Consider the following 24,391-nt stretch of genomic DNA (forward strand, 5'->3'; position numbering starts at 1 on the left):
TCGCAACAAGTTTGGAAAATGTGGCTTGAGGTCTTTGCGCTGGCAAAACAGCGATATAGATACTGCATACACGACACAGATGTCGAATGTGAGCTCTAAGGTTGTGAATCGTTACAAATGTTGGAATCGAGAAGTCTTTAGCAATCGTAATTGTTTGGTGAGTAGGCGCATCATGGTAGTCCAATACATATCCGTAGAGCCTGGCCTTGCAGACTTTCGGGGGTACGAATGTTTGTTTTACGCGTGTTTGCCAAAACCGGTAAGGTGTACCGTGAAAAGCTCAGAAACAGTGCTCTGTACAGCTGCAACATGGACCGTACCGAGGTGCAACAGGTTTCATCGCACATGAACCTTATTATACGTACAATAGAAATTAGTCTCCGCTTCATGTAGATGCAGTGGGGGCTCGATGAAAAGTCCCTGTCAATAATAATACTTAAAAAGCGGTGAGACGTCTGGTAATTGATATTTTGGCCTTTGAGAGAAACAGGGTACGGTGCCATTGGTTTGCAGGTAAACACGATTAACGCGCATTTTTCCATGGATACACGAAGGCCTTGTTTGAGGAGAAGCGAACAAGTTCGAGCGGATGCTCGTTGAATTCTTGCGCACACTTGAAGGCGAGTCAGGCAGAGAAGCAAGAACAAATATGATGAGTGTACATTGTTAGGTGAATTGTCTTGGGTAATATTCAGTCAGGGCCAACCACAGTTACGATAAAGAGAATAGGGCTCAATACCCCGCCCTGTGGGACGCCACCGTGACAACAACAACAAAATGACAAAGAGACGGTTCGCTATGATTAGGTGACAGTGCTTTAATTAAACACCTGCGAAACTGATACAAACTAACGCAAACAATAAAAAACTGATAAACGGAACGCTATATGCATGTTGACGACATACAAACCATGGTGGGACATGAGCGCACCACACGAACACATCGCAAATAAAACCTTCCGCTAAGGCGAGTAGTTTAGAGACCACTTAGCGAAGTCAATTTTTTATCCCGCACATTCGTGCAATTATTACGTAGGATGTTGATAAAGCTGCAGCAGACAATTCTGCGGCCTTACACATCTGTTACATCGGGTACATGAGCTCGGGCTGCTGGTTACCGCAGCGTTCTTTGCTATTTACGCCCAATCAAGCCGGAGCAAAGAGGGGGGCCTCCAGGCATACTCGACACTCCCTCACTTGGCACCTGGCGCATCAGCAGACACGGTGGCACCGAAGAAGCCATGTCACCCGTAACTCGTCTTCTGTTCTTTGAACAGGTTGGTTTCTGTTCGTATACGGTTACATGAATGATTATAGTTCCATTATAGTGCTGCCGTGTCCAAGAGTGCTTTACTTGTCATTCGCTTCTCTATGTCGGTTGTTGTCTGGCGACGTTGAAATGAATCCAGGTGATTTTAAAAAAAAAATGTCGGGTTTTATACGCCAAAACCACTTTGTGATTAGGAGGCACGCCGTAGTGGGGGACTCCGCAAATTTCGACCACCTGGGGTTTTTAACCTGCATGAAAATCTAAGTAGATGGGTGTTTTCGCATTTCGCCCACATCGAAATGCGGCCGCCATGCCCTGAATCCAGGTTCTAACACACCAGCACTATTGAAAGAACTGCTTCATGGGCACCGAGCCCTCAAAACTAATTTAGCCGCCTTGAACGAAATAAGAAAACAAGTTGAGGAGACGGTGTAGGTTGTCAGGCACCAAGGAAAAGTGATAGCGCAGTTAAATAAGACAGAGTCCTTAACGTGACCATTAAAATGCAGCACAATATACTTGTGTCACTGGAAGACAGAAGCAGACGAATTACCCTTATGCTTTTCGGAATTCCGGAGGGCGAAAAATAAACAATGGAAAGACTATATATAAAAGTGCTTACCGATATTTCGGATAAACAGCTGAACGTAGCTCAGCACACAATTGAATGAATACACAGGATCGAGAAACGGCAGAGCAAATAACCACGGCTTGTTATTCTAAACTTTACGGTTCCACAGAAAAGTCAATGAAAAGTCAGAAAATCTATTGCTGATAATTACAATAAGGAAACGTTTGCCAAATGCAAACTTCTTTGTAGTTCTGCGCAAGATGAACGAAATCAAAACAAGGACAGTGCGAACATCTTGACTATAATAAACTGTTCATCGATAGTGGTATGTACAGTTGGGACGACGAAAAAAACCGTCGAGTCAAGGTCAGGCGTAATAAGAGTACTCTGTCAGCAGTAAGCCAGGAGTGAACGAAATGGAGAGGGCATCATGATTTTCGGCTAGTGAACTTTAATGCTAGAAGTATCGTGCATAAGGCTGCAGGCTTAGAGTACGTTTTAGTCAATTATCATCCGCGCGTTGTTACCATCACAAAGACATGGTTGAGTTGAGAGATTCAAGATAATGAGATAATACCTCCCGGATAAAAGATACCTCGTCAGGACCGACAGTCTGGAGAAGGCGGGGTCGCAATAATTATGAAAGAGATCATTGAATTCAAAACATCAGGCGGTATCCGAGGACACGAATCTCTTCAGTGCAAAATGAAGACTAGAACGTCACCAGTCCTTCTCGGTATAGTTTACCGACCACCAAACTCTCCTCTCTCATTCTTACAGTCGATCCATATTTCGAAGCAAACAAGAAGAGCAACTGCTGGATACTCCTAACTGCTGACTTCAATTTACCTGCAATTATGTGGGACACATTCATACCACAGCCACAGGAACAGGCACGCTGTGATTGTCTCCTCGACATTGCATTCACCCATGACTGTGCCAATTTCTTTACCAAAGTACGAGAAAGTCAGGGGAAAGTCCGTCTATCCTGGATCTGGTATTCTCTGGCGGGCGCTTTGACCAGTTTGAAGTGTCCGTTAAGAAAGGTATCTCAGACGATGCAGTTGCCTCCGTTCAGATAGCACATATGAAGCAACGTCAAAACGTAAAGAGGCGATTACAAATGTTCCCAAATTTTTCGAAGCCGATGACACAAGTATCATTGATTACTTGTCATTTGCGCTGGATAATTTTGATTCTCGAGGTGAAATCAATATTATATGAGAATCGCTCAAGCATATTACTTCCCACTGTATTAGCAAATTCGTGCGGCTTCGTAAAAGAAGGAAAACTAAACGGAACCCGTGGATCAGCGCGGAAATCCTCCCACTAAAACGTAGAATAACCCGCCAGAGACAGAAAGTAGCAAAAGACCGCGCAAATATAATTTAGTTATCCGCACAACTGCGTTTCATGATTACTAAAACCAAAAATCAATATTACAAATAAACATTGACTGATTTCATGAGGTCGCCTTCCGATAAATTGTGGCATCACTTCTCAAGAAAGGACAGAGTCACGTAGCAATGTAGTTGACAACACTGTGGTTACTGATCCTGCAGTGATTGCTTCTTACGAGTCTTTCAGTAGTTGTTTTCTGTTCCGTCACAATCCAGTATTGAATCCATACTCTCTCCATTGTTTAGCTCGGAAGAAATGCCAGGCGGTGAAGTGTCGTTTGAGGAGGTTGTAGCTCTAATAGGGAATATTGGCGTCAAAAAATCAGTAGGCCCCAATGAGATAGCACACGCATTTCTGCGCAGGTGTGTGGAATGTGTTGCGCATTACTTCATTATATTGGACACGTCACTCGCGCTAGGCCAAGTCCCTGATAACTGGTTTATGGCAAACGTTATACCTGTGCACAAGTCTCGAGCTAGACAGAGTGTTGAAAACAATCGTCCAATATCGTTGGCCTGCGTTTGCTGTAAGCTCTTAGAACACCTAATGGCCAAGTCAACTGACACGTACATCAAAAATGCGAACTCATCTTTTTCCAACCAACACGGATTCCGACAGCGCCTTTCCATAACACCACAGCTTCTTGTAACAATTCATGACTTTGCCAGCACATTAGCCAATAAGAAACAGATAGATGTCATCTCTCTTGATCTGTCGAAAGCATTCCACAGAGTGCTACATGCAGAATTTATTGTGAAACTCACCGACATGGGAATAAGCGGGGGGGAAATAAAATGGATAAGCGCGTACCTCCAGGGCAGAGCCCAATACGTAGTAGTGGAACGCATTAAATCAAAGCCGTTGAACGTGACGCCAGGTATCCTACAGGTGTCTGCGTTAGGTCCTGCATTATCTTTAGACGATGTTGACAACATACCTTCTTCAATTGACGAAATAATAACGGTGCGACTAGTTGCCCATGATTGTCTATTTTACAAAAAAATTTGTGGCACGGATGACCAGCAATTACTCAGTGACGCTCTAAAGACTAGAAAAATGGTGCGACAAATGGAAAATGACAATAAATAAGAATAGAACTGCTGTACTGCGCATAACAAATAAAATAACTAAATCTTCCAATTTATTTACACAGTGAATTCTTCGGTGCTTAATACGGTTGACGGGCTTAAATACTTAGGCATACATATCTATGGGAATTCAAGCTAGTGGAAACACGTAACAGAAATATGGGAAACTGCGGAAAAGAAGTTTTGGTTCTTGCGACAGAAATTACAGTTGGCCTCACAGTCAGTAAAGCTAACAGCTTATTTCCGCTACGTTCGGCTCTTACTTGAATATGCCAGCATAATCTGGGCCCCTTTTCAGTCAGGGTTAATTGAGAGACTGGAAAGAGTTCAACGTCGAGGAGCAAGGTTTATTCCAGCTCGATATACTCGCACATATTGTTTCTGCTAAATGCTCACTTTGCTGAACCTGCCTACGCTCGCCGAACGTAGGCTCATAACTAGGTTAAAGTTCTTTTTTCTTCTAACTAAAAACATATTCAGCATCGATAGTAAACAATATTTGATAGCACGACAGGGTGGACCGCTATGCAGAAGCAAATATGGTATTTGTCATATACCTCAGATGCATATTAACGCTTACGCATTTTTTTATTTCCTAGAACCATTAAAAATGAAGTGAATTACAAGCTTTAACGCGAGAAAGTACCACTGCGGAACAATTTGAGAGTAATTAATGCTACATTGAAATATGCATGCATGTATACGTCGTCACCGCATTTTCTTCTTTGTTTATCTTTTCTTTGGGGTGTGTACGACCTCGTTTGTTAAATTTGCAATTATAGCCTTGTATAAGTGACCGGTGTATATACAAAATATTTTGCTCAGTACGCTTATGTTTTTTCTTCGCTTACGTTCACTTATTCATGTACTGCCTGATACGTGCAGTGTACAAATGCAGAAATGCTGCTATTGACGTGCTTATTTATGCTTTATGCTATTTTGGAATATCGACGTACTGTACTGATTGTAGAAGTGCTGCGTTTGACCCACTCTGTAACGGCGAATAGGCCAACAGTATAAGTAAATAAATATAGTAAATAAAACAACTTTTGTGGAATGCAAGGAGTGGTGCAAGGTTGAACTGTCCAGGTGCCCTGACCATCATAAGCACAAATACATTTTGGAGCCTTGCGTTCCGACGGTTGTGATTTCTGCAACTGCAAACAATCATTGTAAAGTGGGCTAAGCAGACTAATCGCTGTAAATGACATGAACAGACACATCACACTGGACGAGAGAGCGAGAGCTACCCCAAGAGCTTTATCTTCAATGAAATTCATTCATTCATTCATGAAATGTTGCCTTTATATGGGGATCACCTAGCCCGTTGATTACCTTACTCAACAAAAAATCAAAACTACGAGTTCCAGAAATTTCCTTTATTGTTACAAATGAAGCCTACGAGGCAAACAAATTCACCTAAGTAACATTATCCAGGGCTCGAACATAGACTAAGGTTGCACCACACTGGGCTTTGTAACGAGTATGTGACGCCCCCTCGGGCATAATCCTGGTTGGCCCGCCTGGTTCGGTGGCCTGCCAGGCTCGCTGGGCTACGTTTGTGGCCGCACCAAATAAACACCGACAAGCACAGCTGCTCGGCGGTCAGTTATCATTCATCACCACCAAGCTGCGGAGCACGTGTCTAACGGAGGGTGCCTCGAGACCTCCCACGCGCACGCACCCGGGCGGATCGTGACACTGGCGATGAGTACCCACAAATCCACCAATGCCGCCACGAGTGGCAAAACACCGCCCCTGTTTCTCCCGCCTTACCGCTGTGCGGAAGGCTCGAGCCGTTCGAAGAAGACGGGTTCACCTGGCCAGTCTATGAGGAGCAAGTCCACGTGTTCTTCCGCGCAAACGACACACCCAAGGCGAAAGAGCGGGGCATTTTCCTGACGAGCTGCGGGACCCGCGTCTTCAGTCTCCTGCTCCACCTTCTGAAGCCACGCCGCATGTTAAGACGCTGGGTGAGCTGCTCGCCATACGGCACTCGCATTTTAACCCAGCACCGCCCATACTAATGGAGCGTTTCCGCTGCAACAACCGGATCCGCAGGGAAGAAGAGGCCCTCGAGCAATTTGTTGCTGCGTTACGAGGCGTAGCGAGTGCCTGCGTTTTAGGGGACTAGCTGGATTCGCTACTCCAGGACCGTTTCGTCTGCGGCATCAACAACCCCGACATGCAGACGCGACTGCTGGAGCTTCCCGACCCCTCGCTGGACGACGCCGTGAAAGCAGCGCTGGCAATGGAAGCTGCTGCCATGAACGCAGGCGAGATTGCCCGTGCGACTGGCTCACCGTCGGCGGAAGCGGCGGTCAATAAGTTGACGACAAAGGGCAGTACCTGCGGTCACTGTGGTAGCGCCCACTCCCCCTCACAGTGCCAGTTTTCTCAAGAACAATGCTTCACGTGCGGGAAAACTGGGCACCTGGCACGTGCCAAAGGGGGAGGACGAACAGCAAACAGCAGCAGCAGCCTGGTTCAAGCCCAGGTACCAAACAAGCCCGCAGCCAGGGTAGCCGTCGCAAGGGTATGCGGCGGGGGCGTGTGGCAGCAGGCTCCACTTCTTCCGTGGCAAGGCTCCAAGTCGTGGCTGAGGACCCACCGATTTTTGGCATGTTGCACACAGGCCTTGTACTGTCGCCTGTGCCGCCATACATGCTGACCATCGAAATCTTCGGGCACCCCATTTCCATGTAGCTGGACGCAGGGGACGGGGTCAGTCATGGCCGGGAAACTTTAAGCGTACCTTCCCCGGCGTGTCCCTCGAGGCTTCGGACGTGAAGCTGCGCAACTACTCCGGGCAGCTCTCCCAGGACCAGGGTCCGGCCTTGGTAAGCTTTCGCTTTGGTGACAGGGAGGCAACCCTTCCCCTTTATTTAACCAAGGGGTTGTCGCCATTGCGCACTGGGCGTCTGTCTGCCCGAGTACCAGGAATCCAGACTGCATGTGGTGAAAGTCGTCCCCAGCCTCCTGACCGAGTTCAAGTCCCTGTTCCAGCCAAGGGGTGGGCACATTCGCCGGCACGACGGTAGGCATCTATGCACCCGAAGGAGCGCCGCCTTGCTTTTTAATGCCTCGCCCACTGCCGTTCGCCCTGAATTACGCGGTCACCCAGGAGCTACAACCGTTACAGCGAGAGGGCATCGTGGTTCCCGTCAAGAGGTCTGAACGGGCCGATTCAATCGTACCAGTTGAAGCGAGACGGCAGTTTCAGGATCTGCGGGGATTTCAAAATTACCATCAACTCCTTCGCTACCAACGAGAAATACCCGCTACCCCGGACTGAAGATTCAGCGTTGTCCGCGGGGCAGAAGTTCACCGACCTCTGAGATGCTTGCCAGCAGTTTGTGCTCCAGGATGTATCCCGCAAGTATGTCAGAACATCGACAACTTTGGGGCTCTTCCAGTACACGCGCTTACCGTTTGGTGTTGCCTCAGCCCCAGCCACCTTTTAGAAAGAGATGGACAACCTCTTCAGGGGCATGAGGAACGTGGCGGTGTACTTGGACGACATCTTGGTTACTGGCAGTGACGACAGGAACCACCTGCAGAACCTGCAGGATGCCGGTCTCAAGCTCAAGCTGCAAAAGTGCATTGTCGTGGTCCCCGGTGTTGAGTACCTGGGACATGTCATTTCCCAGGCTCGCCTAGCCCCGTCTCCACGCAAAGTTGATGCTGTGTTCAAGGCGCCTGAGCCCCAGAACAAGAAGGAGCTTCAGAGCTACCTCGTCCTCATCAACTTCTACATGACTTTCCTGCCCAACCTGTCGGCGCATCTATATCCGCTCCATTTTCTGCTTCGAGGTGATCAGCAGTGGGTCTGGAAGAAGGAGGAGGACGTGGCCTTCCAGTGCAGCAAGGAGCTAATCACCAAGGCTTCAGTACTAGTACACTTCGATCCGGCCAAGCCTGTCCTCCTTGTCGCGATCTGCCCAGGTTCGTGAACGAGGGAGGCCTAGAGGCACCCTCCTCTAGACAGACGCTCCACAGCGTGTTGGTGATGAGCAATGACTTGCCGCTGAGCACAGCTGCTCGACGGTCATTGATGAGGTGACCAATGTTTCCCACTGAGCATGGCAGGCCACCGAGCCTGTCGTGTCAACGAGGATTATGCCCGAGGGGCGTCTCATGCTCGTAACACCCCTTACCCTTAGTTTGTATGGTCGATACGAAAAAAATACATCAAGGCTCCATGTATACGGCTCTGCCGCCGTCCAAGCCGGGTCCACGGTGCCTGCTATACAGGCGAGTAACGGTCGAGCGGCCTTTTTGGTGGAGTACTGTGCTTTGGGCCGGTCGTGGCAACGCCGGGTGCTGCCTGAACCAGCCGGGCTCCGTCCGGAGAATCCGCAATGGCCGGTCTTGAAAGTAGTGTCGGACTTGACCCCGGCTCAACGGGTGCCACACGATTGGCAACGCTTGCCGCATCCATGGTCGGCGGTGCTTCGCTGGAAGCGGCTGGTGTTGCCGCTGGTCGTCCTGCGGGCCGGACTTCTGGAGCTGCAGCTGAGGTTGATAGCCAGGTCCCAAGGCGGGGCCTAACATTGTTGGTGTGTCGGTGCCACGTGGCCCCGTACGGCATGCGAACGAGCAGCGATGAAGCGCTGGCAGGAGATACAACCTCTCCGGCGGACCAGGGTGGGCAAGGACAGGAGTTCCTGGCGGAAATTGGAGCTCCCGACTCCGGCAAAGGCCCAGGACGGCACCCTCGGTCAGCAGCCAGCTCTGCTTAAGCTGCTTCAGGAGCGTCGTTGATCGAATGTTCGGATGCAAGACGCCCAAGGGTGTCTTGACCATCCGATCCAGCAGGAGCTTAGAGGGGGCTCGGCCAGTGTCATCGTGGGGCGTGGTCGGGTACTGAAACAGCACCCGGACAACTTGCGCCCCGAAATCCCCAGACTGGCTCTTCTTGAGCCTGTCCTTGGTGGTATGCACCACCCACTCGGCTGGACCGTTTGAAGCAGGGTGGTACGGCGGAACCATCATTTGGCCGATTCCGTTCTTCGTCAGCCAGGCCAGGTACTCCATGCCGGTGAAAGCAGGACGATTGTCAGATGCGATGACGTCCGCCAACCCCTGGGCGGCGAAGAGCTTTCGCAGCGCCGCAATGGTCACGCCTACTGTTGGAGTGGTGACATGTAGAACCTCCATTCACTTTGAAAAGGCATCCACCACCAACAGGAAGTAAGGGCCCTTCAAGAGCTCCGCAAAATCCACATGCAGGTGGGACCAGGGTCTGTGGTAACGGCCAGGGGGTGATTTCCACATGACGTCAGGCCCGCTGATGCTCCAGCCAGACTTGGCAGCTCTGCGCCACGTGAGCGATGTCCTAGTCCAGGCCAGGCCGCCAAACGTAGGACTGGGCCGCAATCTTGGTGAGGATGACCCGCGTGTAGCAACTGCAGGAACCTGCACTAGAGACTTTGTGGGATCACCACCCTGGAACCCCACAGTGGGCAGCCCTGCTGTACGCTCAGTTCGGCAGCCTTGTGGCTATAGACCCGCTGAACCGATTCATCCTCACGGGACGCTGCCTCGATCACCTGAGATAAGACTGGGTCCCGGCTGGTGCCCTACGATACCGCAGATCTGGAGAGTACCTCCGGGTACGCGTGCTCCAGCATGAACACTTAAGCAGGTTCTGGAACAGCAGCCGGCACTTCTGGCAGGGGCAGGCGGCTAAAGGCATCAGCAGGTCTCAAGTTCTTTCCCGGATGGTAAACAAGTTGGTAACTGTAGGCTGCCAGCCTCAAGGTCCAGCGTACCGCTCGAGGTGGTGTTTGCACAGGAACTGCCTTGTCAGGCGCCAAGAGCCCCAACAGCAGCTTGTGGTCTGTGACCGCCTGGAATTTGCGACCCCACAGGTACTGGTGGAAGCGTTCGACCCCGAAAATGAGGGCCAGACGTTCCTTGTCCAGCTGGCTGTAGTGTTGCTTTGAAGCATTAAGCCGACGAGAAGCAAATGACACAGGGCATTCCTGGCCGTTGTTGTCCCGGTGAGCCACGACGGCTCCCACGCCATACGGCGACGCATCTACGGTCAGGATTCTAACGAGCATGTGAAGCCTCCTCGGGCATAAGCCTCGTTGGCCCGCCAGGCTCGCTGGCCTTCCAGGCTCGGTGAAAAACATTGGCACCGAATGAACACCGACGATCACAGCTGCTCGGCGGTCACTCATCGTTCATCACCACTGCGCTGTGGAGGGTCTGTCTAACGGAGGACGCCTGGAGCCCTCCCTCGTTCACGAACCTGGGCAGATCGTGGCAGGCTTTTTGGTATACCATGAGAGAGGCAAAAGGCGTAGCTCATAAGAAACAGTACAAAAGAATACAGGCAACACGCAAGTTTGGCGCTAAACAGGCCAAAAAAAAAAGACAGAGGACACATAAGTTTGGCGTCAAACGTGTGTGTCGTCTGTGTTCTTCTTCGGTCCTGTTTCTGAGGCGCTACACCTTTTCCCTCCACCGAAACAAGAGATCAAGCGCAGACACAAAGCGTGATGGAGCGTCTACAAAAATTCGGGTTACATTGTACGGTTATTCACAAACGTCTGATAGCCCAACGTTTCACACCACAAGCCCTAAATTATATCTCAAGGTGTTGCACCTCCTTTTTCTATTCACTGTTAAGAATTTGGGGTCACGAATGATATACAGAAGCTAATTCTTCAAGCATGCGTAATCTTTCGCTTTTCCTCTGCCTTTTTCGGTATGAGAAAACCGCAGGGAAACATGAATACGCAAGCATGACATGAGTGCCCATTGGTGCCTAAAAGCGGTCTTTATGCGCATACTGACACTGCAAGATTAATTTTTAGCTAAAACTGACTATCTCTCCCCCTGCTAAGGTACTTAAAGACCACTTTTCTTTGGTAGACGGTTGAGTTATAGTTGCGGATAATGTCGAAAAATACACTCGGCCGGCAAGGACTTCTCAAATGTTTTCAAGGTGAAATGCGCCTTACAGAATGAAATAGTTGTAGACATTTACCGAACTTATTCAAGACACATTCCCCGACTGGCAGACTCAAAAGAAAAGAAGCCTCTGGGGATGTGGCAACCTCAGTACAGAAAAATTCGTTCCTAGAGAGTTTAAACGAGTGCAAGAGTTAAGATTACGAAAGGAGCGATTTAGCGTTTGCCTTGTACATTTATGATAAACTGTACTTGCTGCCTTAGGTTAAGGTGACAATGAAAAAGCGGTGGACAGATAAGGTAAACTCCGATGATGTGCTTCTTTATTCCAGTCTACAAAAGAAGACAATATGGAACAAAGACAACTTGAATACGAATCATTTGACTTTACGCTACCTCATGGTAATTCGCTTCCTGAGACTAGGTCCTGGATAACAATCAACAACTTCAATGATCCAAGCCATTTTCTAAAAAAAGTAGCAGCTTCGCCTGAAAGGCAAAGCATCGGTTGCTAAAGCGAATTAGTAGACAAGAATAGCAGATATATCGGCGGTATAAATTTGCAAACACTTACGCACTAACTAAATTGACAAGCACGGTGTCATGTGCGTACAAGCAAACATGAACACATCTCGCTCGATCACCGCGCGAACTCGCTGTCAAAACGCTGGAATAAGTGATCGCGGCAGCAGCAGCAGCGAGCGAATTGACCTTCACGCTGTCTCTTGCTCCAATGCGAGCGAAACGTCGAAAGCACAATGCGCACGTAGCTATCGGCAGCACGCGCACTTTGCCAACGTCCCAGACGGCTTTGAAGGCGAGACGCACGCTGGCGCGTATTGCGTCCACGCCGCAGATCGCTTTCAAGAGCCGGCGCCCCCGCGGCCACATCGTGTGTAACAGCCGCCGGAGTAGAACGCCCCCCTCCACCCCCGCCCCGTCACCTCACCCCCGCGCATCGCGCATGACAGAAGACCGTGCGCTTCTGCCCCACCCCGCCTTCCTCCGGGGCGCGCAGCGACGATGTTATCGTGTTTGGACTTCATAAGAAACATCACGGCGACGGCGACGACAAATATGTGCTTTGAGTGTCAATATGATTGTTATCGCAATAAAACTTCTCCTTCAAGCTGTAGCATGTACCGTTGTGCAACAAGCACCTCTGGTGCGTTATCATGGTGGCCAGCGCTAATGAGCGCTATCAGCGCTGTCATACCTGCGCTAATGCATTGTGCCTATGCAAAACCACGCGAGGCTACTCAAGCAAAAGCCAATTACGCTTTTAGGCTTCTTCAAGGACTGCATTGCTGAAGGAAAAGAATGCGAAGCGGATGGCGTTGCCATCCGCCCGTCCTTGTTATGCAATATACTGGACCATGAGCCTGTGCCCTCAACCGCACATAAGGCCGTACGAGCCCATTATCAGAACAGAGTGCGACGCCACCAGCCGAGCTAATTCCTCTAGTGGCCTCAAATATATTTGCCAGCTGTATGTAAAATATTTTCATTATTTTTAGTTATGTATTGGAAATATTGTGTAAATTTCTTGGAATCTCCTCCGACTTCAAGACTGTGTCCGTGTTTTACTCTGAAATGCCATCGAGTGCTCGATTATCCAGATCACCACAGTGGAGTGCAGACGTCCGATTTACGACCTCTGTATATAGCTCAACATTGGTGAGAAGCTGAGGGATACAAGGCCCGAACATGCCAACTACATCACTCGAAGGCAGCTAGGCGAGCACCCGGCCTCAGCCACTTTGGCTAGGAGTCTTGCTCTTCCTTAGGACGGATCTCTTTTGCACAGGCAGTGATGTTAGTGGAGTGTTCTTGTGTTTTCTTGCGAGTAGTAATTCAGAAATATACCTTTCTTGGGCACCGGATTCAGACCATTTTACTTAGCCCTATTTCACTTTCATTCACTTCTTGAAAACCTCCACATAAGCGGTAAAACCGCTCATTTTCTCGTGCACTTATTGTAGTCCTCTCTGTCGACTGTAACATATCGCGTAATTTAACCGCCAGCATTCGTTTCAAGACATATCTACACGGCGTTAAAAACTAAGAATACCATTCTCTATCTAGTTGTGCTGCCACTAGACGCTAAAGCGTGGCTGTACATGTTTGAGTTGTGCCAGTCCTCTTAAATACCGTAAAAAAAACTCAAGCCTCGCAGAGAGCGAGTTCCACACTGTACAGAGCCAGGCAGCGGACACAGTCTGCATCAGTGAGGCCATTAGAGGCACCTGGTCATCTTTGTCCTTGCTCAACTGCATTATGATTGTGCCACCGGGCCAATGCATGAATTTGGCCTTTACTCAGAGCTTCAACCTTCGGTTAAAATGTACATCTAGGGGCTGGAGAACTATTTCGCCTGACGGAAGCCTGAAATCGCGATGTTGATTAGCGGCGAACATTTCATAAGTCACTGCATTGCGAACAATTGAGACCAAGAAATAGCAGGATTTTACAGTGTATTCTATAGTTTTTTATGCCTATAATGGCTAATGTGGCTAGCTGGGCGTCTGGGCACATATTTGAAAGGGCGGCAGCGCATACATATAGAACAGGGACGGAGTGGAGACGACCAGGATGAGCGCGGAACTTCCAGCAGCTTTTATTTTGAATGATTCACAAATACACACATGCTGTCCAAGCCAGGGGTTGTCATCTGCCCATGCATAAATGTGCCAGCTCTTTGTCTGAAAGTGTGATGGAGGCCATGCTGACACACCCCTGCCCAAGCCTAGAAGTCTGCTAATTATCCGATATTCCCTGCTTTTTTTTCACCACTTCTGTAAACGTCTTCTGCTTATTTGGACCGCCGACCAATTAACACTTGCATCACCTTTAAGGCTAGCTTTTCTGGAAGATGGATCTTTTCTACGGTGCTGGCTGGGTGAATATCCTCGCCTTCTTTTACAACACGCTGAATTGTCTCCCGATGTTTGTTGTAGCAGAACGGACAGCCGCTTCATCATTCAGCAAATGTTTGTTCCGGTATATTTTTGCCTTTAGGCAGCTACGGTGGTCTTATAATAGCAATGCTCTGCCCATTATGTTATCATGCAAATTTTCTACCACAATTCACTCCTTGCCACTTTTGTAAACCTCTCCGTATTTATCACTACTTTATATACATTTAGCCTCAAAGTGTGCTGCGGCATGCACTGGTGTTCTAGTTAACAGTCTAAGAAATTTTGCGTCACGCAGCGCGGGATGATCGGAACTGACACCAATGCAATATTTAGCAGACTTTGGGGACGGACATCCAAAAAGTGACGTTAGTGATATAACTTTCGTTAAGCGGACGTGGTTGCACTACAGCTTTACCTAAATTGTAACTTGGGCTTCAAAGAGAACAACTTAAAACGTATCAGTATCATTTATTGCATACCCTGAAAATGCGATTTGTAGCACAAGCAACGTCCGTCTCTTTCGATAATTCAACTGAACGGGCCGTACTGCTTACAAGCTCCGTGCTATTTAAGAATGTGTTAGAAAAAGTACACAAGAAAAGGCCGGCGAAAGATGTTACTTACTTGCCCACGTACGCACGAATGTCAAAATCAGTGACGGATTGAAATATGCCGTGGGAAGCGTTCATGTCGACGATCACTTTGGCGATGACAGTAACCGGAGCAAAAACCATGAATATTAGCTGAGCGCAGTCTGTCCAAACGACGCCTCGTAGACCTCCCTTCAAATACGGAAGAGAAGTAATCGAAAAAAAAATAAACTACCGTGGCTACCGGTTCAACAATATTGTAACTTTTTTCTAATTCGCGCCGTCCACAACGAACTTTACAAGATTCCTTAGATGCCGTAAATACAAGTACATATTTAGTAACAAAATCAGAAAATTTGAACGATCCTCTTGCAAATCTGCGACTGAATGCACATGTGTTAGCAAGCTATCGATTCCAATGACACTCCCTTCATTGGCTTCTCTTCACGAGTGTATTACTCGCGTGCTTGTTCTTCCATATCAGCTGACACTTCAGGAGCAACCTTTCACATTTATATTAGCAAGACGCAAATGCTAAGTGCCTTGGTTAAGCCTCTGTGTATGTTGCTCCGTCATTTGGGAAGTCATCTAGCATATACATGTTGTCCCAACTGTCATGCATCAAGATTTATAGATATGAAAATACCACGTAGCTGGGCAGAATCAAGGTAATGTTGTTTGCCGTCGCTTGGAGGTACTCGGATCGTTTTCTGTATTCCGTATAATTACATACTCAGTCTTGATTAATTCAACTTCTGAAGTATTATAATTACGTGAAAGGCCACAATGAGAAAATTGCAGAGCAACACGAGAATCTCCCGATACAGCTTTTTGTTGCGGAATACGGGATACATCAAAGTGTTTTTCTGAGCGTGAAAGAAGCGCGCGAATGCATGCAAAGTGCCTCGGGCAGCCAGTCGCGCGCCAATTTCGCGTCTATTCGTTGGCTTCTTTCAGGCTGGAAAAAAAATGTCTAGATAGCACGTTATTGAGCTGTTGAAAGCTGTTTCATGAGTTTTGCATGTTGCTCTACAACTTTCTCATTAACACTTTTCATGTCAATATAATATTTGAGAAATTTAATAATTAATCAATACTAATTATGTGGTTAGACAAAAAGCATGTGCACCATGCAGTGGGTACTGGTTAGCAAACGCCAGGTGATCAATATTATTGCGGAGCCTCTCACTAGGGCATGCCTCATAATCACATCGTAGTTTTGGCACGTTCTAGCACAAAATTTCATGCAGAAAGATGCATTCGAATTGATAGCAAGAATGTGGCTCACCAGTGCAGTGTAGAGAGTTCCGAAGAGTCCAATAACAATGTTGCACAGCACCAAGGGCACTCCAAAAACTGGGAAATTACGAAAATGAAACAGCGGAGCAGTTATACTATAAATGTGAACAAAACTGGAAAGTTTGAGCTCGTATTCAGAAGCTACAGAGGTGAACCTGACTGGCGGCCTGACAAGCTAGTTTACTTTATCTGTGACATATGATCACACACACGAACGATGCTTGCACAGATGGACAAGCATACACACACTAAATAAGCAAATACACACATAGACTTTAGGAGCCCTACGCATGCCAGAAAAAGCAGAGTGTTTGCAACGTGCAGGTGGGGATTCTCTGAGTAAGTCCCGGGGATCTATTTTAGCATCCACCTGCAAGCGCAGAGCGGCCTTCATGGATTTGTTCTTTGTCCAGTAAAGAGAGCAGCCCCAGATAACGCGTTTCAAGTTCTCAAGAAAGCTAAACTGAGACAGCACATTGATGCACCTGTGTGGTGAGTATGCCAAAAGAAGTGTTTCGTGCAGACAACGCTGAACCTGATGTAGGGAAGGTATGCCGGTTTTCCTAACTGATGCCTAGCGTCACATGACAGTAACAAAACAGATGACTTTCGTAACGGTGTCTGTTCTCGAAAACCCTCGCCACGATACAGAGAGCGCTCTGAACGTCAAGCGAAAGTTCATCAGACAATCAGTACGTGTTTCCTCGGAACAGTCATTTTGACCGGTGTTGTTGATTTGCTCTGTGATTCTCCACTAGCGTGCCCAGGCTTTTATTTCAAAGTGCATGAAAAACCAGCACTATACAATGCTGTGATGCAGCTCGCAGGCCTAAATTCACCGGTACCTGATGCTGCTTAAAGCTTCCGCTAAGGGCTCACTCAGGCTAAGACCCATGGGAGTTCTATGGGAATTCTACTCCGCCTGGCTCCGACGGGTTCACACACGCCAAAAGTTTCTTCGGCCAGTTTCTCTCAAACTCAAAATGTCTTAGTCCGGCTCACTCGTACTCAGACTCACTGGTCGGTCTGAGTCAGTTTGAGCGATTGGAATCATGAGCGTGCCGCAGTATGGTTATCAAGAGGTTGCCAGAGAAAGTAAATCTTCATAACTATACAACAGCGTATTCATGTGGGAGTGACAGAATTGTAGTGCATAAAACAGTAACGTGAGAGTATAATGATACATGGTATCGCGGTTTTTCTGTGAACCCTTTAAGCTACGTCTCTGAGCTATCAGTTTTAAAACAAGACGCGATACGCAATCCGGCCGCCACGAGGATCACGATATTTTGTCGTTGGAGAATGCCATGTGTGTCTAATTTCTGGATTGTTCATGTCATGATGCTCACTGTCGGTTACGTTTCAGTGCTTGTGTCCGAGCGCGCACGTGTGCGTGGGCTTCTTTTCTCTTCCTTTCATCCCCTGTATATAGCGTGTCCCAGCTAGCAGTTGTCACGCTGTTTAAAACACATTGAAAAAAAAAAACACGGTGCAAATTACGATTTTAAGACCTTCTGTGTTCGGTCGTCAGCTCACAACCGAACAGCGTATGTCTTGAAATCGTATCTGGCGATGTCCTTTTATTCTTTTTTTCCGTTGAGCAGCTTGGCTATTCTTAACTCCGACAACCTATATATTTAACCTGCCGCAGAATGCAGAGCCTTCCGTTGACCCAACCGGCACAGTTACCAATAACCTTACTGTTATTCGCGTAACTGTATTTTCGGAAAAACTGGTTGATGTATACGGTTTCAATATTACACATTACTGCAATGCGCAACTTCTTTTTGGGACATATGTAGGCTATGCGGTGCGAAAAATTTGACAGTGTTCAAGAGCTCACGAGGCTATTGTCCGAGGCTAGCAGTCTGGCGTAACGCAGCGCCAACATACTGAGCAGTTTAGCTTGGAACACCCAAAATGCAAAAAATTACGGCAGAACTGATCTCACGATGACCCTCGATGGTAATGCGATTAACATACGAACAATGTGGTGACAACGTATTTCTTAAGCTATATTTATTTACCATCTGAGTTCTTTCTCAGAGGGTAAATTTTCAGGTTCTGTTCAGTGGGCTGCAAGCGACATACACTGTCTACGGTATCGATCCACTTTGCTATGCCACTCGCATGCGAAGATCACCCGTGAGCATGAGGGCATGAGGATGACTGTAAGATCACCCCACTGGGACGACAATGGAGTGACGGACACAGAATGGCACCAATGGAACGACAAAGCCACTTTATCGATGATGGCAGGACCACAATGAAATGCCTATTCTTAAATAATGATGATGTTATAACGACAGCATGAGGATGACATGAAGACAATGCGATGACGATGGCGTGATGTAGACGGTATGTCAATGGGATGGCGACGCTGGAATGACGACGATGGTACGACCACGACTGCATGACGATAATGGCATGCCAATGGTGGTATAATCACGATTGAATGATGAAAGCATGGATAAGATATAATTACATGGATCGATCGACGATGTCTGTATGACGGTGACGGCATGAGGGCAGTGGTCCATGGGGAATGTGTGACGACGATGGAATCAGGAGAGTGGCATGGTTAGTTTAGAATGATGAATATAGAACGACCCTGACGGCATCACGACAACGGTATCACAACGAATGCATGACGGCGCAGGGACCAAATAGACATGGCAGTACTATGAGAACAATGGCATGGAGACGCAGGTATCACGAAACCTATTTGACGACGACATGACGAAAGCCGGCTGACAAAGCTGAAGTGACGACGATCACACGACTAGGACGGCATGACGACGACGGCGTGAGAACAGATGCAGGATAGCGACTGTCTTTTGACGACGCAATGACGAGAATGGGATGACAATTGTGGGACAATGGCGGCTTAATCACGACTGAATGACGACATCATGCTAGCGATAGAATGACGAAGAATTGACGTCGATGAAACGACTCATACGGTAGGAAAACTACAGCGTGAGGGCAGTGGTATGGCGTTACTGAACTGAGCCCAATGGTAATACGACCGCGTGACGACGACAGTGTGACGACATTGGTACGACAACGATTACGTGACGACAACGATAGCCGGATGCCGAAGGTAAAATGATGACGATGGAATCACAACAACGGCATCACGACGGCGGTATGACAACGACTGCATAACGGCGACTGCATGACGACGATGGTATGTCAACGGTGTGAGGACAATGGGATGACGACGAGCGTATGACGACAATGGCACGGCGGCGACAGCTTGACAAGTGTCGAATGACGATGGTGGAGTGAGGACAATGAAACGACGACGACGGCATCTCATTGCCGGTCTGACAGCAACTGCTTGACGAGCGTATGTGGACGATTGCTTGACGGTGACGAAATGAAGAGAGTAGACTGACAAAGCTGGAATGCAAAGGATGCGATGACCAAGGCGGCATCACGACCACGTGCCCATATCCACTGGGGCAAGCTATTAAACAAATTGTGCTACTAGGTTTGCGTTGAAGGCGTGACGCCGACGGCATGAGAAATGTCAGATCACGAATCTGTAATAACTACAACGAACGACCGCGACGGTATCACGACCAAGCCTCAAGGTGGGTGGATGGATGATTTGTATGTATTAGATGGATTGAATGGATTGAATGGATTGCATTGGATGAATGGATGGATCGAATGGATGGAAGTACGAATGGATGGAGGGATGGTTGGACCAATCTTTTAGCTTTTTCGAGTAGGACATAGTTGGCAACGCAAATGACATTGCTCATAGGGTTGTAGCTCTTTCCCTAATACGACAACAGTAATACACTATAGCCATGATAAGAATGTTACCTGTAGTCTTTTTTTAGTTTGACACAATTGGCAATGCAATTGACTGGAGACCGAAACTTCAAGGAAAATTACCATTTTCTTTCTTACGTCCATATCGTGGCTGCTTACACGATAGGCACGAGCTATGAGTCTAGAAGCATTCCAGTCGCACATTTATTGTGACTATATTTATGCTTATCCTATATTTTCACCAGCATAAAAATGTGTTTTTTTTTGTTCCAGCCATATTTTGTTTATCTTATAACTCACTCAGAAGTTTTGATGAAGGCAGCCGATTATTACCACGAACACTTTGCCAGTTTCACGGATTGTATTAACAGCATACGGCATAGCAGACGAGAGCATACAGCATCCCTATGAGAAAGGCTCAAAGGGGGCTAATGCGACGGTACACTTGAAGGTGACAGCGTGCTTCTGCATTCCTTTCGCACTTTGACCAAAATCATGGGGAAGCGTGGATGCACGGGAGCAACTCTGACCCGAAATATGGCGCTAATTTCTAAGTTCGGGAAAGGTTCACCACCATCCCCAATGGATCTGTTGCTGATGGAATTAGGTCGAGATTTCAATCTGTTTCAGACAAAAATTCCCGGTTATCGGTACTAAATGTTTTGATCGGCGAAGATTCTTGAAGCGTTGAATCATCGAATGTTTCGAAGTACGAATATGCGCCCCAAACGTCGGTGATTGCTGAGCGTTTCGTTTCTGCATACAAACCAATGCTCAGTGATAAAGGCGAAATACGAAACCCGAAATCTTGAGATGGAGCTTATGTGTCACTGGTTTCACGACTTTTCTCGTCAAGTCTAGTCACATTAAACTTCACATAAATCTCGTAACCTACGCCACTTGCTTCATTAGGTTTAATCGAGAAAATCAAATTAATTTCACAAAACCTGGTTTAAGTGTGCTGCGTTCTTGGGAAATCATAATTTATTTCTACATGCATAGCGGAAGTTCTAACAAATTCAGCCTATACATGCCTAAGGGGCCGTATTTTCTGCATATGTTTACCTTAAATGACATCTCTGGTGGCTGTTATAGACGCCTAAAAGATCGTTTTAAGTACCTAAATATCTGGTGTCTGCGAATGACCATTGTCAGTGCTGCGGCAGCTCTTTCTCAAATACGATAACATTATTGTAGCTTTTACAGTGATAGGTGCTCCCCATATGCAGATTTGCCACACGTCAATTTATGCAGTCCTTGCTAAGACATTTCCAGTATTGTGAAAAGAAAAATAGCCGTGTTCAGCTTCTGCCACCTCATTAGTAGGTTTGTCATGCCTTAAGTCGACACTTTCTTGAAATAAACCAGTAGAACAGCAGATGTCTTCTCACCTGTGTCGATGGTAATACCGGCCGCGAAGATGGCTAGTGCGCCAATGCTTTGCTGAAACAAAAAAATCATGTCATAGGCGGCATTTTCGTTTTCAGTTCTGGTTAGCGTTCGTACCAGATGTTTGGGTGACGTGGTTATCCTTTATAAACAAAAAGGGTAAGTTGTTTGTGTAGCACCTTAGTGATTATACATATATCAAACTGTAAGCTCTATATCTGCGCAGGTAAATGTGTCTTGCCAGGCGCCAGACCATTCGCAACTGCTATCAAAGTTTCACATCCAGCGAGGGCATTTGACAGCGTGTTGCACGAAGACATTCCTGCAAATAATCATTGCTTATACTTGACAAAGGACCTTTTCAAGTCCACCATCAAAGTGCACTGGGATACAGGTCTACCTCGCAATAGTTTCACCACGTAAATTTTATCACCTTTCACAACATAAACACATAGGTAGCACGACTTTTCTATGTTAATTAGAAATATGACGCGGACTGGGCTTATGTGTAGCCCAGCGGCGGATAAATAAGCTCGGTAATTGTGGTGGAATCGTTCCACCGAAAAACCTGATAATCGGCAAAACAGCGAACGAAAATAAACAGTGAAAAACGCTAACAATCGGCAGAACTTTCCAGTAAAAAAATTACAAGTAGAATGAACAATTTTGGGTTGCTTTTGTCTTAAAATTGGTATTTGCAATGCAAAAGGACGCTGCAGGAGAATCGTGCGCGTTTTCTTCTTGTGTTGTTTAGGTGGAAGCTTATCCGCAATCTCTGGCAGCTTTTTAAAGTACGTGAATGCTCTGACAAGTAGATGTGCGAGCCGCTCTTGAAAAGCCAGCAAACAAATCCGCTCGTTTGGAATCTTGTGCTCGTGTATGAACGGAATTTTTTCTTTGACTTTTTGAACATAAAAGGTCCGTGTCAGATGTCAGAGCTGATCTGGCTGAGACTCAGCCTGTGTTGTAGCCACCTCTGTGTACTTGGCGTACCATCGCGTCGACTGAGGCCAAGCTGTTTCGGAAGCGCGCAGTCGCCCTTGTATTTGTGAGTTTAAAGTGCGGTAAATATTGCACGGGAAGGGAGCAATGCTTGAAAAGCGAATGTTTTCTTTTTCCAGATTTTATGGCATTCTTTATGAGGCGTCTATTAGCTACGGAATGTATGTAAAAGTGAATTTATCGGTAATGCCGCTCATAAACCATTTACGCTCGTTTCGCCTCTACAGGCAATATTCCTGTTAGGTCAATATACCGAAATGATACACGCTTGTAATTTACTTTTTCTCAGCTGATGGCATCCGGTGGAGCTTCGTACGGCAACGACTGCTGCTTACCTGGTGCCACAACTTTGGATGAATGCCCAAGAAGCCCGCAACGAGCATTTATATAGAGCAAAATAAACATTTCATCACTTAAAAAGACGTCCTGCATTTTCTTTATGAAATTTCACGTGACGAAGATTCGGTGGAGGCTTGTAAAGATCGTTCGCAATCATTTTTACTAAATAATAAAACGATTCTGCGCCAAGGCCGTGCGTGGTTTACCAACAGAAGCGAAAAAAAAAAGAATACATGCCGCGCCGATTAGCGGAGCCGGTGTGGCGCGTACCAGCTGGCGTTCAAAACGCGCGCGCCCCAAACCGAAACCGGAAGGTGTTAATACCACACGCTTGGTGCGCTACAGTCAATTCTGAACTTAGCATCGCAAGTTGGCGGCTCGAAGCAATTATATTTATTCGATCATGTTTTTACTAATGAAAACACCGTGTCATTATTTCGCGTCATTGGCGGCGCCCCAGGACACCAAAGCGGCAACGGGGACATCAAAGCTAGAAGCCGGATTGGTCCGTGGGCCTCTGCGGCCCCAACCCACGGGCCACCCTGCTTCGAGCTTTGGTCCCCCCGCTACCGCATGGGTGCCCCGGACATCCTGCGCCGCCTCGTTTAATATGACCTCAGGTGCTCTCCTGAGGCCTCCGTTTGCCGGTAACATGTGCCCTCCTGGAGCAGCGCTTGTAAAAAATCCGATCTATCGCCGCGACGAAAAAAACGACCCGCGACTTATACAACACCAGTCAGAACATTGTCCCTTCAGACACAGCGATCACCAAGTGGTGTCCGCGCCCACTGCCTCACCGCGCGGGCAGCCAGCGGTGGAGCGTACAAACTAACTCGACCGCACTCCGCAATGCCGGCATGTCTAGGGGACAAACGAATACAACGCGCTCTAAAAAACCTCCTCCGTAGTGCCTAGGCTGAGTCATATATTCAAGGAGCAAAAGCCCCCAGATTTTCTCTCTCCCACCAGCCCTTACTCGCGCCTGCGCAGAAACGTCGAGCTCCGTCAAAAGTGCCACGCCCCGCTGTACCTACTAGCAATTCTAAAAACGCCGCCCCGACCGCTGTATCTTGAAAGCCATCTGCGACGTGTACAGATCCGCCGGGCTCAAGAAGAACTAAGGATTGCGGCTCAATCTCGCACGCCCTACATGGAGCAAAGCGGGGAGGCAGCGCGGGAGGGAAGGGGGTGACTTCGACTCCGGCAACAGTTGCGTATTTTACACTGCCGCGCGTGGTCACGCACGCCGTAGCTTGAAAGGGATCTGCAAACGGCTCATAGCATTGTGAACGCTGTGTTCTCGGCGCTCTTGCGTTGAAGCTATAGAACGCACGAAGGTGACTTCGCTCGCTGTTGCTGCCGCGCATATTCATACTACCGTTTTGACAGCGACTGACCGCGCTTATCGAGTGTGATGTGTTCGTGTTTTCTTGTGCGTGCTGTCACCACGCTTATTAATTGAGTTGCTAAGCGAATGTTTCGGAGATTATACGGCCGATAAAACCATTATTCTCAATTAGTTGCGTATTAATTTGCCATCGCAATCGGTGCTGCGCCTTTCTGGCGGAACTGCTACTTTTTATTTGACTACGCGCTTCGTGAGAACTGTTTATGAAGCTTTACCTACAAGTGCACTGTTACTCCCAAATTTTTTCTTCAAGTGTACCTCAATTAGGCTGCATAATTCGCAATTTTCTATTCTACTGATTATGTAAGAAGCATATGAGTAAATTAAAGCACTCTTACCGTGAGGAAAAGGTAGCTGATACAGGCGGTCAGTGCAATGGCCGAGTTGAAGCGCTGCCTGATGTACTG

General features: G+C 47.5%; 1 long non-coding RNA gene across 1 annotated transcript; it reads right to left on the minus strand.

The window, feature by feature from the left end:
- Positions 1–15,997: 15,997 nt before the first annotated feature.
- LOC129388322 (uncharacterized) lies at positions 15,998–24,391 on the minus strand. The gene is made up of 3 exons (XR_008615298.1): positions 24,323–24,391; positions 21,238–21,289; positions 15,998–16,117 (listed from the first exon to the last, which is right to left on the minus strand). It is a non-coding gene; the product is annotated as an uncharacterized lncRNA (long non-coding RNA).

The sequence above is a fragment of the Dermacentor andersoni genome, chromosome 10 (assembly GCF_023375885.2).
Source record: "Dermacentor andersoni chromosome 10, qqDerAnde1_hic_scaffold, whole genome shotgun sequence".
In the NCBI taxonomy this organism is placed as follows: domain Eukaryota; kingdom Metazoa; phylum Arthropoda; class Arachnida; order Ixodida; family Ixodidae; genus Dermacentor; species Dermacentor andersoni.